Source organism: Pleurodeles waltl, chromosome 7, assembly GCF_031143425.1.
Source record: "Pleurodeles waltl isolate 20211129_DDA chromosome 7, aPleWal1.hap1.20221129, whole genome shotgun sequence".
Classification (NCBI taxonomy): Eukaryota; Metazoa; Chordata; class Amphibia; order Caudata; family Salamandridae; genus Pleurodeles; species Pleurodeles waltl.
Genome location: NC_090446.1, coordinates 1,055,171,066 through 1,055,189,033, shown reverse-complemented (window position 1 = coordinate 1,055,189,033; position 17,968 = coordinate 1,055,171,066). Strand labels below are relative to the sequence as shown.

At 48.7% G+C, this 17,968-nt stretch overlaps 1 protein-coding gene and 1 pseudogene across 2 annotated transcripts in view; one reads left to right on the top strand and one right to left on the bottom strand.

Annotated features, from left to right (window-relative positions):
- Nucleotides 1-17,968, bottom strand: part of LOC138245909 (sterile alpha motif domain-containing protein 9-like) — a 173,898-nt gene that overhangs the window by 137,209 nt on the left and 18,721 nt on the right. The window lies entirely within an intron of this gene.
- Nucleotides 2,552-2,660, top strand: LOC138247492 (5S ribosomal RNA; annotated as a pseudogene).

Genomic DNA, 17,968 nt, shown 5'->3' with positions numbered 1-17,968 from the left:
AGAGTACATCGTCCGCATAGAGCGCCACCCTGTCTTCTCGTCCAGCGGGCCAAGACCAACCGTCAATCAAGGGGTCCTCCCTTATAAGCTTCGCAAGGAACTTCATCGTTAATGCGAAGACAAGTGGGGACAGGGGGCACCCCTGGCAGGTTCCCTGACAAATAGGGAACTGGTCTGATACAGCCCCATTCACCTACACCCGCGCTGTCGGATTGGACTAAAGGAGCTTCACTAGTCCACGGAATTTAGGACAAAACCCGGCGCTCCAAAGCACCTGGTGAAGATAGGTCCAGTCCACTGTGTCCAAAGCCTTTTTGAAGTCTAGGAGGAGGAGTGCCAGAGAAGGGGCTAAGAGGCCCCGGTTAGCCAATGCCACATGCAATCGCCTAATGCAATGCCTAGTACTTCTAGCTGGCATAAAGCCACACTGGTCGGAGTGTATCAACAAGGACAGCACCCCTTTCAGTCTGGAGGCTAGCATCTGGACAGTACCTTAACTTCAGTGTTGAGAATTGTTGAGAAGCTTTCCAGGCCTGTGGTTTTGCCCGCAGCCAGCTCTTAGATAGCATCCCTGACCTCCTCCAGCCTCATAGGTTCGAGGTTTTGTCTTTCCACTACCGAAAGTCTAGGGAGAGACACCTCCCCTAGCAAGGGGGCCTCCCTCTCTACCTGTGGCCTGGGCCACTCCTCGTAAAGTCTTGCATAGTAAGTGGCACAGCTTTGCGCAACTTCGCAAGGCGTCCGGGAGAGGGCTCCCAATTCATCAACAACCTCAGGGACGACTCTATTCGTCATGGGCCGGGTTGCGAGCCAGTGCAAGAGCTTACCGTTCTTGTCCCCCCGTCGAGGCTCGCCACATATGTTTTACCATTTCAAGAGTAGAGTGCCTGATCTCCTCGTGCGTGGAGACGGTGAGCAGGCGATCGAGTCGCAATGCTCTTGCTAGAGCTCCGACACTTTGTAGTTCCGTGTGTGCTCTCGCACACAGAGGAGATTCTAGGCCTGCCCCCTGAGGGTGGCCTTACAAGTGGCCTAGATCGTGCTGGGCGATTGCACGGACCCCAGATTGTTTTCGAAATATTGGGTGAGTTGGTCCTCAAGGCTTGGGTATAGTCACTGTCCTGCAAATACCAGGTGTTTAGCCACCACGTAGGGCGTTGGGTGGGGTCTGTGTCATCCATGCGGACTAGGAGTGTGGCAGAATCTCTGTCCCCGTGACTCTGGGAACATCCAGAGCCGGCATGAGGAAAAGGTCTATTCTGGCATGAGTGTGGTGTGCTGCCAACATGAGCATATACTGCTGCGCTCTAGGGTGCCATATCCACCACACACCGCAGAGACCAAGGCCCTCTGCCCAGCGGCTCAATCCGGATGCCCGACAAGGTCCGGTGATGTCCATCTCTGGATTCATAACGGAGTTGAAGTCCCCTCCCAGCAAGGTCAGTCCCGGGGGAAGCCCCGCCAACACCTCCCGGAGGACAGTCAAGAAGCGCTCAAACGCTCCAGAGGGAGCATAAGCGCTCAGGATATTGACCGGCTGCCCCCTGAGCGTGCCGGACACAGCTGCATAGCGCCCCTGTGGATCCAACTGGGAAGCGGTTATCACTATGGGTAAGGAGCGATGCAGCAGGATAGCCACCCCCCTGGAGCCCCTAGAGAAGCCTGTGTGGTAGACCCTGTCATACCCACCCCGCGCGAGCATAGGGCAATGGGTGCCAAGTAAGTGGGTCTCCTGGAGTAAGACCATGGAGGGGGCATATCGGCGGAGGGTACTGAATACCGCGGACGCTTAATTTTATCTAGGAGCCTATTAACATTCAAGGAAAGCACCCACATGGAGGGTTGTGGCGCATGTAGGGAACCGATAAGGATGCGCGTAACGTGCCTGTCAAAGAGCTGGGATGTGACCACCTAAAAAACAAGCATTTGCAATGCAACAGGTCTCGCATTTCTCCTAGTCAGAGCTATTAGCAGTTGTAAACTCCCAACCGGACTTTTCTTGCCACATTAAACCTATCGGCAAAAGTGCAATTATCTACGTAACAGGCAAAAGTGCAATTAACTTTGTAACAGGGTCGATGTCATGCAAAGCGCTCGACTTTTGCCAAGTGAGATCGCGCTGCGAAAAAAGATAAAAAGTAGTTCACAAACCGGATGGAAAACAGCGAGCCTCGCATCTTTTCAGTACTTGGTCGCTGTGCTCGAGGAGGGCTAACCACCGGAAAAGGCATGACGTATGCACGCCTTCCACTAATGAAAGCAAGCAGATTTTGAAAGGCAAGCCCACAAACCAATGAAAGACACTGACGTGACATGGGCGGGGCTCCGAGCCTTTTTCTAACTACTAATACGTCTCGCAAGCGTAACGCACGCGCATGCGACGCAGGCTCGACCCTAAAAATTGTGTTTCATGTGGGTTGGGGCATTGGGCCTCCGGCAGTGAGCGCATGTCCGACTTCCCAAGGGGAGCCTGAGCAGGTGCGATTAAGAGAAGCATGCTCCGGGCGGTGGGCTTGGTGAGCAAAAGAGAGCTGAAACTGCAGCTTTTCCTGCCTACGGTTATACCACCCTGAATGCACCCGATCTCGGAAACTAAGCAGGGTCGGGCCTGATTAGTGCTTGGAAGGGAGACCTCCTGGGAATACCAGGTGCTGTAGGCATTTTGCCTCTCGCAGACACTAGGTGCTGCACGTCTTAGCTCAATTATACAGCTTCCTCGCTAATTTCATTTTCCACTTTTTATTTCCTGCACTCTTTTTTTCCTGTCTTAAAAAAAGAAATAAAAAAGAACAGCAATAACACTAAACTACACACTTTCAAAATGAAAACTTACAATTATTCTGCACTTTACACTCGGCCCAAGCTAAAGAAAACATTTGCGGCAAAGGGATCCCTAGTTAAGGCTTTGCTTTCTTGCGGTAAGCATATGTGTGAGGTCTTAAGACCAGATCTCACTTCTTGTGATGTCATTTCCTGTATGGTCATAGGTTGTGATGCCACTACCTGTGCGATTTCACACGCCGTGGTGTCATGTGCCGTGATGTCACTTGCATAGTGTCTAACTTGATCAGTTCCCCCACTTATTTCCTGTAAGACTTGTGCCATGAATAAGCCTTAGCCCCCAAGAAATAGTGCTTGAGCTCACTACTGGCAACCAAATGGAAAAAATCAGCACAGCGAGTCGGAAATGTGATAAAAGGCCGATGATGTATTCGGTGTGGAAGAATGAAATGAGTTACAGAGTCCAAAAGCAGAGCATGCCAGAAACAGGGAATAAAATGAGGAAAGGTGCGTACAATTTGAGTTGTTGTAAAAGCATTCCAAAGCATTTTCCGGCATTTCAGGACACTGTAACAGGTGTCATTAACTCAATGATCTATTTATCAACCACAGAAAGAATGGGTGAGCACGGCGTGTGCAGAATAAAACCTGTTCAACATAGGAAAACATCCCAGCAGAGAGCACATTACTCACTGTTGCGTCCTAAGCATTAAACTACAGACCTCTGTCTCTTTCAGTTTCACTTGTATTGTAAGAAGGGGCATTATTTTGCATGTTGTTTGAGAAAGGATTCCATGATGAATGATCTGATTTTTTCAACAACTCCTAAATACTTTCTGTGGGACCCTGGTTTGACAAAAGTAAAGAAAAGACTGGGAACCCTCTGCCTGTAAGGCACGGCGAATATGTTGCAGATGGCACTTACAGAGTGACAAAGCCTCTCCATTAAGTGAAAAAAGTGCAAGAAGAGGGCTTGCCTTCCCGTTTATTTCTGGATTTGTTAAGGTAGTGTAGAAGAGATATTTCTCCCGGCCAGAGTGAATGGAGGTGTCGCCACTCAGTGGGATAACAAAGAGAGAACTCCTGCATAGCAGCAACTAATCGTCCTTGGGAGGGGAGAATGAACGCTGCTGTTCAGAAGCAGCGTCTCCCCTGGTGACTCCTCCTTGTCATGCCCTAAGGAGGGGTCCAAGGAGGCGCAGCACTTGCATTGTCAGCTCAGGGTTGTCCATTGTAATTGAGTGTGTGAGAGGGGCCATCTGATAGTCGTGCTAGGTTGGGGAGGGGCTGCTGCAGCGTGCGAAGATGAGAGAATCGGACGTAACCCAGAGCATTTTAAACAGAGGAGTTAACGAGCATTTTCAATGCAAGAGGTCGCGCATTTGCTTGAGTTAGAGCTATTACTGGACTTTTCTTGCCACACAAATGAAAAGAAAAAAAAACGCGGCGCGATCGCTCTGGGGTTTACATAGCGCGATCGCACTGCAGTTTTTTTTCATTTGAGTGGCAAGAAAAGTCCGGTTAGGAGTTTACACAGCTGGGGGTGGGGGAATGCAATGCTCTTGTGTTTGCTCGAGTTAGAGCACCTAGCGTTGTAAATTACTGAGTGGACTTTTCTTGCCACACAGACTGAAAATAAAGAGAGCAAGGGCGAGCTGGCCCTGGAAAAGCCCCCTTCTGCTGTTGGTTTATGTTTACAGAGGGAGATGGTGGGGAGGAAGGACTGAACAAGCACCCACACTGTTGAGGTGAACCAGGCACATGCCCCAAAAAAGTCCCTTACAGAAGAGATAACCAGGACATAGCGCAATTACACAGTACTTTGTGCTGCTCCCAAAGTGAAAAAAGGCAGGACAAAGAGGCAGAACTGACCACTAGCAAGCAAGGTTTTTTGAAGGACACTGCAACTAACAAATCAAAACGCTGGAACTCACTCTACTGTATACTTTAGTACACAGCAGGCCGAACGCTAACGCTCGACCTAAAAAATGGTTATCATAACAGCTACTTAACCAGAGTAGAACGTGAAATTGCTACATTACTATTTTTCCCCTTCCCCCCAACTGCCCCCACCCAATACTTCCAACCCTGAAGCATCTGTCGCCCTTAAACCCAACCAGAACCCTGAAAACAGAGAGTCTGTCATTGGTGTGGAGTGGTGGACCCCTCCATGTAGTTGGACTTCTGCAATGCGGCGGCCCCCCTCCCGCGCCCAGTGCCAAGCAGGATGTTCTCCTCCCAGCTCTCCCCCAGTTGCAGAAGGTCTGTGCATGGTGCACTTTATGAGAACAAGGGAGTCTGGCTGAGGCGGTCCTCTTCTACGGTCAGCGCAGGCCTCTTTTCTTCCAGGCCGTCCGGTGAGGTCCCTACTTCCGACCGAGCGGGACTCGATGACAGGCACTCTGTCGGCGGGCTATTTGGACCACTCCATTTACTTCGGTGGGACCGGGTGCATCTGCGCCCCCCTGCGAGCCTGGAGGATCAACATGGCCGGGCACTGGGTAACCCCCCCCCGGGGTTGGAAGGACCCCTACTGGGCCATCAGGTGCTCCTCGGTAAGCAAGTCCCACACCGCTTCGGGCGAGTCAAAGAAGAAGGACTTCCCGTCCATGAGGACCTTGAGGCGCGCAGGGAAAAGGAGCATGAATGTCAGCTGCATTGCCCTAAGCTTTTGCTTAACTCCCTCATAGGAGCGGCGTTTGGTCTGCACCTCCCGGGTGTAGTCCGTGAATATTAAGATCTTGTGGTTGTCCCAGCGGAGGTGTGGGTGTGCTCTTGCTTCTCTAAGGGTGATGTTGCGGTCCTTGACGTTAAGAAATCTGGCGATCATTGGCCGTCTGGGTCCTCCAGGCGGAGGTCTGGGTGCCATCGCCCTGTGGGCCCGCTCTATAGCAAACCAGGGGAAGAGATTCCGCTCTGGGACCCAGGATTTGATCCAGTTCTCCAGAAACTCGATCGCCAAGTTCACTTCCGCTCCCTCTGGGAAGCCAACGAAGCACAGGTTGTTGCGTCTAGAGCGATGATCATCATCCTCAGCCCTATGGTAGAGCTCGCCAGTGTGGGTCAGCAGCTGGGAGACTTTAGTTTTAAGTTCCGTGATCTCATCCTCTGCCTGAGAGACCCGGTGCTCAACCTCCGTGATGCGACCCACTGCCGTCCGCAGGTCCTGCCGCAATAGGCCCGCATCCTCTTTTAATTCACCAATTTTAGTCTCAACCCCAGCTGCGAGGACTGAATGGCCTGGAGGATCGTGCTCACCCCCTCCACAGCAGGAGTTCCTAGTGTCGGATTGCCTGTTCCCTGGGAGGCTGCCTGCTTGGTGAACTGGTCAATGCACTGCTGGGATGCCGGCAGCTGTTTGCCAGCCCTGTCCTTCCCCAAGTTGGCCACACAGGCCTTGGCGTCGCGCTCCCTCACTGCTCTCCGTCCAGTCACTTTCTGGGGGGGCCCGAACGCACAGGCAACGCTTTCTCAATATGCAATGCATGGGGGGCACTTTAGACGACAGCTGCTAGGGCTACTGCACCGCCATGTATCAACAAGTAAGCGGGGGGGCCCTACGACAAGGCCCACCCAGAACCAGGTGCTGACGGGTGAGCGAGGGAGGAGCGGGGGGAGGCAGCAGGGCCCGTCCAGGACCTGGTTCAGTCCACGCTCTCCCGAGCGACGTCCCCCCGCTCACCGCACCCCAGGCCCTCACCTCGTGGCCCCCTGAGGATCACTACCTCCGCCTCCTCTGGTGTATTGCCTTCCTCTCCCAGGGTCCCGTCGCCTATTCGTGGGTGACGCTGCACTCCAGGGGCTGGCAGGCGGGGGACCGCGGCACCCCAGACCCCCATTGTCCCCTTTCACATGCTCTGCTCCTCTGGTCGAGACTTCTCGTGCAGGGGAGGGGCCGTCCGGCTTCACAGGGCCCGCGCGGCACCCTCCCTCAGTCGTCCGAGCCGCTCTTCCACACCCCAACAAGGGCGCGCCGCGGCACAGATCCGGGGCCAGGCCAATGACAGACCTACCGCCGGTGAAGGCCGCACTCACGGCGTTCCCGGCAACCCAGGGGCCCGGCCCAAGCAGCCCGATGCAGCCGCCACAACACCTTTCTTCACCGGGACTCAGCGATGAACGAAAGCTACCCCTGCCGCCACCGAAGGCCAGGCTCCGCCTCTTCAGGCCGCGTTGCAGGCCTTAATCTTCAGCCCCGCAGGACGGGGCCCTCTCGCCGGACCTCTCCTCGATCTAGTGGAGCGTCTGGTCTCGCGCTGCACCGCCAGGCTCCCCCACCGGAGTTGTGACCGTGTGCAGGCGAATTGGACACAGGACAGCCAGGGCTTCTATCGCGTATGACGGAGGGGCCGGAGCACTCTTAGATTGCGACCGCCATCTTGACACCCGAAGCCACCCTTCAACAACCAACTTCTTAAACCAAATGTATGACTTATGAATAGCAGTTTGTGCACTTCAGCAGCCTGACCCCAAAAAGGTCATAGTTGAAGTACTTTCATCCTGAATGGTAGTCAGCATGTAGACATCTCTCCTGTCTGAAAACTTCACAGCTAGAGGCTCATCACTACACAGGGCACAGTACTGTTAGGGCGGATTGTGACACAAGCAACAGTGTCCACTTTGAACAATTCCTAGAAACAATTGCACACCAGTGTAGAGGTTATCGATGTATAAGTGGTGACCACTGTTAAAAAGTCCTCTATCATGATCCCACAAAATGCTCTCACTGACTAAAAGAGTCCATATACAACTGGGTGGGAGGGTGGGTAGGGCGGAATAGAAGAATCCCTACCAGTGTACACACTAGTGGCAGCATGTTCTAATAGCCTTATAGCCCTCCGTAGCTGGGCTACATTGGCATTAAGGTACAGCTCCTTTGTTAAAAGCCCTCACCCTCAGCTCGGACCTTTAACACAACAGCAAGGCTTTAATGGCCAGTATGGCCCGCTATAAGGCTATAGTAAAGATTGTCTTACCATAAAAATATTTTAAATATTTACGTTTTTTTAGATTAGATTATTAAATGAAAACCCCTGAGTAAAAAACAAATAAAGCGGAATAAAGACTTGCGACTTTATTTTAAGTGTAACTGCAGTTACAACAATTACGATGCTTTGGCCACCTGATTGACAATGATGTTCTTCACCACACTGGGTCCGTTGACTGTGTTTATTTGGCTGCATTATCCATACTGACTACCTTTGTTGCCTTTATTGGATTCTTAGACTCTTCCCCTATAGGTGTCTTTACCAGACCACGTTCTACCATTTCTTTACGCAACGCATCCAACTGTACTGCAACAGCTTTTCAAATGAGTTCATCTACCTATGCTAGCCTTGAAAAAGTGACGAGGTGTGATGAAACACGTGTTGGATGTTGGTGTTTTTTCAACTTGGAAAGAACAAATACTTCCACATGCTAATAAAGGAGCTGAACCCGACTTGATGCTCCACAAACTCTTATTTTGATCCTCAATGAATAGCTAGGACTCACTTTGAGTGCTGGGGTTTCTTTTATTTGTTATAGAAAGAAGGAAAAGCCTGGCCCCGTGAAGTGGACATGGCCTGCAATGGCAGACACAACACGGTCTACTGGGCTCTGTTGAAAGTGAAGCCATGAGACAGTTTGCTGCGGTGGCAGGTCCTGCCCGGGCTGATTAGCCTGACCAGCACCTCGGCTGGGATGAAGACTGTGAGCAGCCTGCTGTTCCATGGTGATTGAGAGGTGAAGAGCAGGGTTGTGGGTGACAAGCCATGAGGCAAGAAGTGGCTGCCGGAGGTGAGACCACACCTTCCGTATGGGGCGCCCAGTCCCGGGGTAGACTTCATGTGGCCGGCTGGCCCGGTCCCACGCAAGACTGTGAGCTGCCTGGTTGGACCTCTTTCAAGCTGGGGGGAGGCACTGTGCACTTGGAGGCGATTGTGAGGTGTGCTTTGCAGTAGCCCACCACGCAGTGGGAAAACCGGCTCTGTCTCTCTGTGGCCAGTGAGGGTGTGAGTGGCCGCTATAGCGCTATAAATGAACGAGGGCACCTAGAAAAAAAAGTATTGACTGCATGATACCCAGAGCGCTGAGACCGGGTTCTTGTCCTGAAGTCTGCCTGTGCTGATTAAGCAGTGGTGCTCTACTGTAACAACTCAGCAAGCCCCTCATTTACCTGGATGGGAACCTCTGCATAATTGGGTGTGTCCTGATGTGCCGCTACGCTCGCCATTTAAAATTATAGTAAATTCTAGAGTGGAAGGGCACTGATGACAGCAAGGTGGGCACAATGACTATTAATGCACATGCTAAAAACTTATTTTAGGCCAGAGGCTCCACTACATTCCCCCCAATCTCTGACAAAGTCTACTCATTGAAAGTCTGACAACGAAAAGAGGTTGGAACTGGTGATGGGTGTTACCAGTTGTCTTGCGCCTACCGCACATCCAGGAGACCTTGAGGAGTAATGTACAACAGTAGTACGGTCTAAAGCCTGCAACAGTGACTGACCGCGCGGATCAGGCAGAACCTTTGGCCAGCTTTGCTTCCACACCCTGTGCGCCCCAGGGGGGCCACTTGGCTGCGCATTATAGGATTTCCTCCTGTCCCTGCTATCTTTCTACTGGCTGGAAAGGCCGCCTATTGTAGTGCCATAACAGTAAAGGACAAACATCAGAAACAGACCAGGGCAATACCCAATACCATAGTGCAGTACACCACTCCTCGCCAAGCGATGCATCATCTCACTAGACAGAGTCAAGAAGAATGATAGATAGCCAACCGGGAGGAACCTTCATGTGCCGCCATCCTGGAGGCTGTACAGGGATCCAGGGTAGCTCTTGAAGGACAGACAACCGGAGTCACTGTGGAGGTAAATCTGCTCTGTGCAGACCTGTGCAAAATGGCAGATAAAGTGGACACAGCAGAGACAAACATTACTGCTGTTCAAGCCGAGGTCCGGGAGCTCAAACAGCAGATTGCACATATGACTAACATCACTACCACACAGACTGAAGATACAGAGGGTAGGTTGAGGCGAACTAACATCCGCCTGCTGGGGTTCCCAGAGCGTGCAGAGGGACAGTCAGCCGTACAGTTCCTGGAGCACTGGATACGTGAGACGCTACGTCCCTCTGGTTTGTCCTGTGTTCGTGGTTGAGCATACACTGGCACCTCCACAGGAACGTACAGCCTATCTATTAAACTATAAAAACAGAGATGTGATACTTATGGCCACTAGAGGGGCCCAGATACCACAATCTGAGGGCAGTAATATTGCCATATATCCAGATTACACTCATAAAGTGAAAGTACACTGCAAAACATTCATAGAAGTAAAAAAAAGGTCTCTGTACTATGGGCCTACTTTACATGCTTCTCTACCAGGCAAAGTTAAATATAATTAATGTGGGAAAGTCCCATTTCTTTGAGCAGCCTAAAGACGTGTGGTCCTGGTTAATGGCAGAGTAGGAGCCCCTTCATAATTCTGGTAGGAAGCAAGCTGAGAAGAAGACACAGCAGGACATGGCAGGTTCAGGCTGAGTGGTGATTTGTGAAGATGGCACTATGGCTGCACTGGACTCTGATGGGCAGCCTGTAAGGGAGACACAGGCGAGGACACCATCTGGGGAGGAGCGGACATCAGATTCCCCTTCTGATACAGGAGAACCAGTACTTGATTGTGAAACCTGAAGGCTGGTCGATCCGCACGGGCCCACAGTGCAGGACAGCAGCCTGCTCACAGGGCCTACCAAGCATGCAGAAATGAAGAAAGTACTACGTGAAACCCTGTTGTGACTACGCCTTGAGTTTTGTTGACTGTTAGTAAGGCAACCGGATGAAAGTAAGAAGGTAGCATTAAGGATGTCATGAAACATGCAGAAATTACATAATATCTGAAAATATATGGTTGTCTGACCTTGCAGCTGTGAGAATTGAAGTATGAGTTAAGTGTTCAGACCTGAGGGACTGGGGTGAGATCTGTGGATGTACAGTATTGCCTCTGGTGCTTCTCTCTGCTTTATTATGAGTTATTTTTATTACATGTGGTTGGGAGGGGGAGGGGACTAGATCCTTTTTTCATTGGGGCGGGCTGAGCAAGGTAGGAGAGGTCAATAACAAGGGATGGAGTTGCTAAGAGAGTGTGCTCATTGATATGTTTGGGCATGTACATGGTGTTTCATTAACATTACTTGCTCTGGGTGGGAGACCTGGGGGGAAGAAGCCTGTATGCAACATGACGTAATGAATACATCTAAAGAACATTTGGAATGGTTATAACATAGTGCATCTCAAATAGATCAAGGAAACATTTTTACATTCGTTACAGGCCTGCAAATCCCACAACAGAGTGAGGTGAGGGCCCCAGAGTCAGATGCAGAGCTCACACTGGAGGAGGTTAAACTGGCACTAGCGTCCCTCCCAACCGGGAAGACATGTGGGAGCGAAGACTTCACAGCTGAATTCTATCAGGCGTTTACCACCGAAGTCGCTCATCTCCTACTTGAGGTGTATATGGAAGCATGTAAGAGGGGTACTCTCCCTCCCACCATGTAAGAGGGCATTACTATGGCCTGAAACCAGGAGCGGAGGCAACTGACCCATCTTCCCACTTACAATGACTAACACGAACATGAAAGTCCTGTGACAGGGTCTGGTCTTCGACCGGGACCAGTGATCTCCCGCTTGATCCACCAGGATCAGTGTGGGTTCATACTGGGAAGGAAGACCACGATGACCCTTAGGCGCCTAATGCATGTTATGCATGAGTCCCAGGACAGATAAGAGTAACTTGCTGTGGTCTCCACTGACATTTCCAAGGCCTTTGACACAGTGAACTGGAAGTACCTAATGTCTGTACTTGAATCAGTGGGATTTGGCCAGCGCTACAGAGCCTGGGTGTGTCTGCTATACACAGCTCCTTCTGCCAGGGTCACACTTGGGGATGTGTGGTGGTGTCAAAGATGGTGTTCTTGCTGATATGCCTCTATACTTTGAAGTATTCATTTGACACATTGCTGAGAACAATCTTCAGGTGCCTGAATTCCCTACTCACATCACCTATATGGGTGGGGGGGCAGGTGCAGAGTGGTTCACACGTATCTAGCGAGGAGGCGGACTAGCAGTCCCAAAAATAGACATATATTATTTAGCCCCCTACCTCCAGCACACAGCCCACTTACTTTGAGAGGGGGACAACTGGGAGAAAACTTTACTGTTGGATGAGACTTGACTTGCTACGTTACCCCAATTGCTACATAGTGGGGGAGGGGCGAAGCTTTGGTACCATATCTTATAAAACACACAGCAACCCCATGGGAACGGGCGGTGAGGATAGTCATGAGAAAAGCTCCTTTTGCTCGAGAATTTACTTCTTGGGACCTTCCAACATTTCGTAACGTAGCTGAATCGATGGATGTCAGTGCATGGCGGGAGAAGGGGTTGTGATACACTTGGCAATCTATACCCCAATCAAACTTTCATTACCTTTGAGGCGGCCCAGGAAACATTCAACATAGGAAAATTGCAGTTCATAATATATGCTATCATTGCAGACATAGTGCAGGAAGTGTTGCTCTTTTTTCCTTATGTTCTGTCCACTTCCTTGTTGTTCAGTGCACTGCTAGAGCTGGGGGGATTCCGACATTTGGTTTCACACCTACTTAGTGCCATGATGACTGACATACCTGGGCCCCCCTTCCCAGGGCAGGCTGCATGGGAAAGTAACTGGGGACAGTTCTGAGGGCCGCACAATGAAACGGGGTGTCTACTCGGGTTCATTTGGGGACATATAATGCACGTTTCAAACTGGTGCACTTTAATTACATTCATCTTACATACATTACCACAGTACTGCTACATAGAATAGATGCTCTAGAACAAGTGAATGGCGTCATTGTGAGTAACAGAATGCAACATCTTTGCATTTGGCATGGTACGGCCTGTCAGTTCATACCTTCTGGGACATTGTGGTTGAGCAATTGACTAGATTGGGGGGAGTGACCATAGGGTGGGAGCCTGTTATTTGTTTGCTGGGTGAGCTCAGAAAGAGTAAAGGCAGGAAGAAGGAGTGGAAATTCCTTCAACTAACCCTATTGTTAGCAAAACGGAGGTTAGCAATCACATGGTTGGGTCAGAATAGACCTATTGAAGAGGGTTGGATACGTGACGTAAGTGAATGGGTGTTGGCGGAGGATCTTTGTCTCCACCAGTGTAAACCAGATGATCAACTCATTGAGGATTTGCAAACCTGGGGTCCACTACTGGCTAAGTTTGAGAGTAGTAAAACAGACATACAGGATGACTTATCCGAAACAGTGTAATGAGAGACGCTAAAAACACAGGCACCCGGCTGCACAGTGAAGGGACAGTAAGGGCTCAGGATACTGTTGTATCAGCAATATAATATGATTGATAACGATTTATGATGAACCAGTAATACCCTATGCTGGGTGATGAAAAATGGCCATATTGTTCTATAGATGTTTATTTTGGTGATGTATTTGTTGTGATTTAACTCAATAAAATAATGTCTATACAATAAACTGTGTAAATTGTCTATGTTATGAAAAACCTACAGTGGTAGGTTTACTGTGAGATTTTAGAGGTTTTTTTTAACTCAAATACAAAAGAGTTTTGCATGTGAAGAATTCCCTTCTACATCCTCTTTAAAAAATGCGGATGTGTACCCACTTTCCCAACACTAATGCCTGGTGAATGGATATACAAGTGTGGGAAAGACGTTGCAAATGTTAGTGAATACTGCAAAGTCATAATTTAGCGGGCGTGCGCGCCATTTTTATTGACACCCCTCGACAGCACACTATGAAAATCTACTTCTCCACACCTGGGTTTTACAGAGAGACGAAAACTAAGAACATATTTCATATTTTGCAAAGTCATAAGAGACCCCTTCCCACGTTAAAGTCCATGAATTCGAATCTCTATTTTACATATGCAGTAGGACCCTTTTTCAAAATTATCTTAAACAAGTAACACGTTTTGATAGTTGGTTTCATCTCTGATGAATTTAAGGAAAGGAAAGCAAACGTAACTGAGGAATGGCATATCGCAGCATTGCATACCGGCTCTGACTTTTCGAATTCATTTCATAATTTGTAGTGCATTACCCACCCTCTGCCACAAGAAAGGCTTGGCTCGTGCACTTTCAAAAGTATTTCTAAAACGGACACACCTCAAACCTCAAATATGCAGTTAATGTGGCTACACTGGTCGTACCTGTACAGAAGGAAAACTGTGCACAGAGAAAAACCAAGATCATTGCAGTTTTAGGAACTTACTTATAAGAACGTAGATCATCGCTTTTTAGGAACATTTAATAACTCTCAACGGGTAATAAAATTCAAGATATTATTGGCCGGATAAGTAAGGGACAAACTGCCCTGTGGTAATCTGTGACTGTACTTGGGGTTCCACTGTTGCTGGAATCCATGGATTGTCTTGTAATGGGATCTCAGGTGTGTATATTACAGTAATATTGTAGTATTTGACCAGTTTGTGCTACATTGTTCATTTGCCCGGTGGGTCTCTAAGGGCCTGATTTATGAAAAGTTAGCGCCACCTTCACGTCATTTTTTTACATAAAAGCGGTGCAAACTTACAAAATATAATTCTTTATATTTATATTTTGTAATATTTGTAAGTTTGGCCGCTTTTGCGTCAAAAAATTACGTAAAGGCGGAGCTAACTTTTTTTATAAATCAGGCCCTAAATTTGGTTCATCAATACTGTATTTAGCAGACATAGAGCAGCTACGTCCCTTTCGACTGCTGTAGGTGGAGACCTTGGCCCTTGCCTATACCAGTACTGACTATATTGTGCTTCACAGTAATAGATTTCCCTGTCAGGGAGACAGGCTTCATATGGAAGTGTCAGGGTGTTCCAAGTGGGCTGTCATTGCTTGTCTGGCCATATCAATCTAGTCAGCAGTGATGGAATGTTGTAATAAAGGGCTTGTGTGATAGGATTTGGGATATTTACTGATAGGTAGGGGAGTATGGCAAGTGTAGCGTCTTTCCCAGCCCTAGAACATCCAAATAGATTACGCCACACCAGGAGCTGTGGTTCAGCATGTCTTTATACTCCAACATCCATTCACACACTGCACATTACGTCATACTTCCCAGAACCACACCCTGAAACCTCCACTGCATAGTTCCTGTTCAGAGTATGCCCAGAACCACAAGGATCCTAGTCCGTATAGCGTCAATATGCTACAGCAAGTACGCATCCCATTTGTCAACTTGATTCCCTAATTTAGTTGTCACTGTTCAATGCCTATGTATTTTAATTCCCAAGTATCTCACTGACTCCTTTCTCCAAATTATTGGGTATTCCAACCATAGGTGAGTTTTCCTGCTGTGAGTAGGAACGTTTCTGATTTTTTTTGCAGCCCTGATGTACCCCAAAGCAGATTATTTCCTTAAGCACCAGCATCAAGTTAACTTTGGGATGCCTCACATACCCCGCTACTTGAGTCATGTTTGTGTAATACACATGCAAGTAGCTCCATTGCCACAGCAAACAACAGTGGCAATAGGGGTCATCTGTCATCTAGGGATAAGTTTCCATTTACATTCACATGTTCTATCAGTGCCTCATACAGTAAGGTCAGCCGCTGAATGTATTCTCTACCAAACTGTAAACGTTCTATTACTGTAAACATATAGATCCAATCTAGGGAACTAATTGCCTTCTTGGCATCTAAAAAAAATAGCAACTGGCAGCTCCAGTAAGTCTGCTGCATAAGACGAAATAGCATGTGTAAATTGTGGGCTGTCAATCTCTCTGGCATAAAGGAAGTGTGATCGGACAGGATCATTCCTGAGATACAGGGAAGAAGGCGCCCATCTAAAGACTTTAGCTAGTATTTTGGTTCCCAGTTAAATTAGCTGCCGTACTCAGTATGCCACAAATTGAGTGAGAGTTTTACTCGGCCTAAGTAATACTATTGTTATGGCTTCATGCAATGTGGATGGTAGCGAACCGTTACATTTCGCTTCTTTGATCATGTTTAACGTGTGTGGTGCCATATGGCCCCATTTTCTTTTTAATATTCGCCCATCAGGCCATTCCCATCAGCCACCTTAGCACTCATCAGATCATTGATTGCAGGCCTGGTTTCACCCACTGACAAGGGTTGACAAAGCCCTTCGCTTTCATGTCTCTGTAACCATGCTAGTGTGGTCTTACATAGATATTATTGCAGGTCTGAGGTGGGTCTCACCAGACATGCCATTTTAGTTCATCGTAGTAGTCATGGACAAGTCATGTACATCCTCAAGTACTTCCTGGTTCTTTCTGCCCGCCATTCCCAGTTCAGTGATTTCTTGAACAGCCAAAGTGGCCGGAGCAGTTGTGCAATCTTTTTGCCCTTGCCACACCACCCCAGGGTTTGAGACTGAATCAGCACTAATTTTAAAGTATTTAATTATCACCTCTGTAATCTCTGCTTTACAGGCCGTATTATGTAAAAGCTCTGTGGGAAAGCACAAGATCTTTAGTGTTGTACCTATTCTGGGTGCGGTCATTTCCAGCACAACCAAGGTGACGAATAATGTGCATGATAGGATTTTGGGGCCATCTTCCATGCGCATGCATCACGTGACAGGAGTCAATAGTCCAGTTTTCGGGACATATCATGCACTATAGAATAGTATGCGTAGTCATGTCTGTCAGGTTTTCTTGCCCTTCAAATGTTTACCAGTCCACAGCGTAGCACAACATATGCTAGTACTTTTGTGCGTACAGGCATTGTGTGTAGGTATGTCAAGTGATGCTTGAATCACTGTTGTAAAGTCCACTGGCGTAACAAAACTTGAGGGGGTCCTCCTGCAAACTACATGGGTTGCCCCTCTCTACACTCAATCAGGAGCTCTCAGACCAGGGTACTCTGCTGAGTGGGCCCCCTGGAGCTCGGGGGGGAAGGCCTGCACCTGTAGGGGCTGCGGGGGCCTTTGTTACGTGATTGGTAAAGTCTCCTCCCCAGAACAGCATGCTAATATCAAGGCCTGAGTATACTGTGAATAGATTTTCAAAGAACACTGGTTTGTCGGTTTTGGACCCATATGTATTAATGAATGTATGTGATTTGTGCCTAACTTATTGTGCCCTTTACAACAATGTATCTCAGCACAAGCTGCCTGGTTGCAAAAGAGCTATGTTCTGCTTAAAAGACCTTAGAGTGAACTTAAAGCCTGCCCACTGCTTAAAGTCGGTTGGCTTATTGTGACACGCATATACTTGCTTCCTATTCAATGGCTTGCTTTGTCCATCTTGTGTTTGTCCCTTTCCTGGAGCATACCCTCTTTACTTGTGTCCTTGTGTGGGAAACTGGCACTCTGTCGCAGAACTCCCCCACTTTTTGCCTGGTTTCTGGATGCAACTTGGACTGGAGTGCACTGGGATCCTGATAAACAGGTTTCCAATGCTGATGCCCTTTCCCTAAAAATTGCAAAGGTATTGGTACAGTTGGCAAAATCTTTATCTGCCCTATAAGTCCCTAGTAAATGGTACCTAAGGCATGGGGTACTAAGGGTAGGCCCGTGAGCACAGCAGCACTGAATGTGCAACCCACTGGGGCCATGCATCCAGATGCACCCAGCACTAACATTGCAGGCTGAGTGTCTTGGTGCAATCCTAAAATGCAAACTCGACATGGCACACTGCCTGTGTGCCCTGTCCGCTACACACTGCATGCAATATAAGTAAGTCACCCCTCTTCCGGGCCTTCCACCCTTAAGGCAGGGTGCAGTATGCTGTATGTGAGGGCATAGCTGCATGAGCAATATGCCCCTACTGTGTCATTGCCAAAACTGGGACATAGTAAGTGAACAGAACAGCTATTTTAAATGCATGTGCTGGACACTGTTTAGTACGAGTTTTACAGCTACATGATGGCCATTCTGAAGCCTGGGTTGTTTGGTATCAAACAACTCAGAATTATAAATCCAAACTGGTATCATTTTATAAAAAAATGTATCCATGGGTCACCTTAGAGGTGCCCCCTGTAAAAGCTAATTACCCTGGCATGGTTGCTGGCCCATCCCAACCAGCTTGCCACCACCAGACACAAATCTGAACCCCCTTGGATGAGAGATCCTGCTCTCTTGGATTTAGAACTGAGCCCTTGCTGAGCGTAGGTGCTTACACCCCCTCCCTCAGGAATGTGCACTGCCCTTCTAGT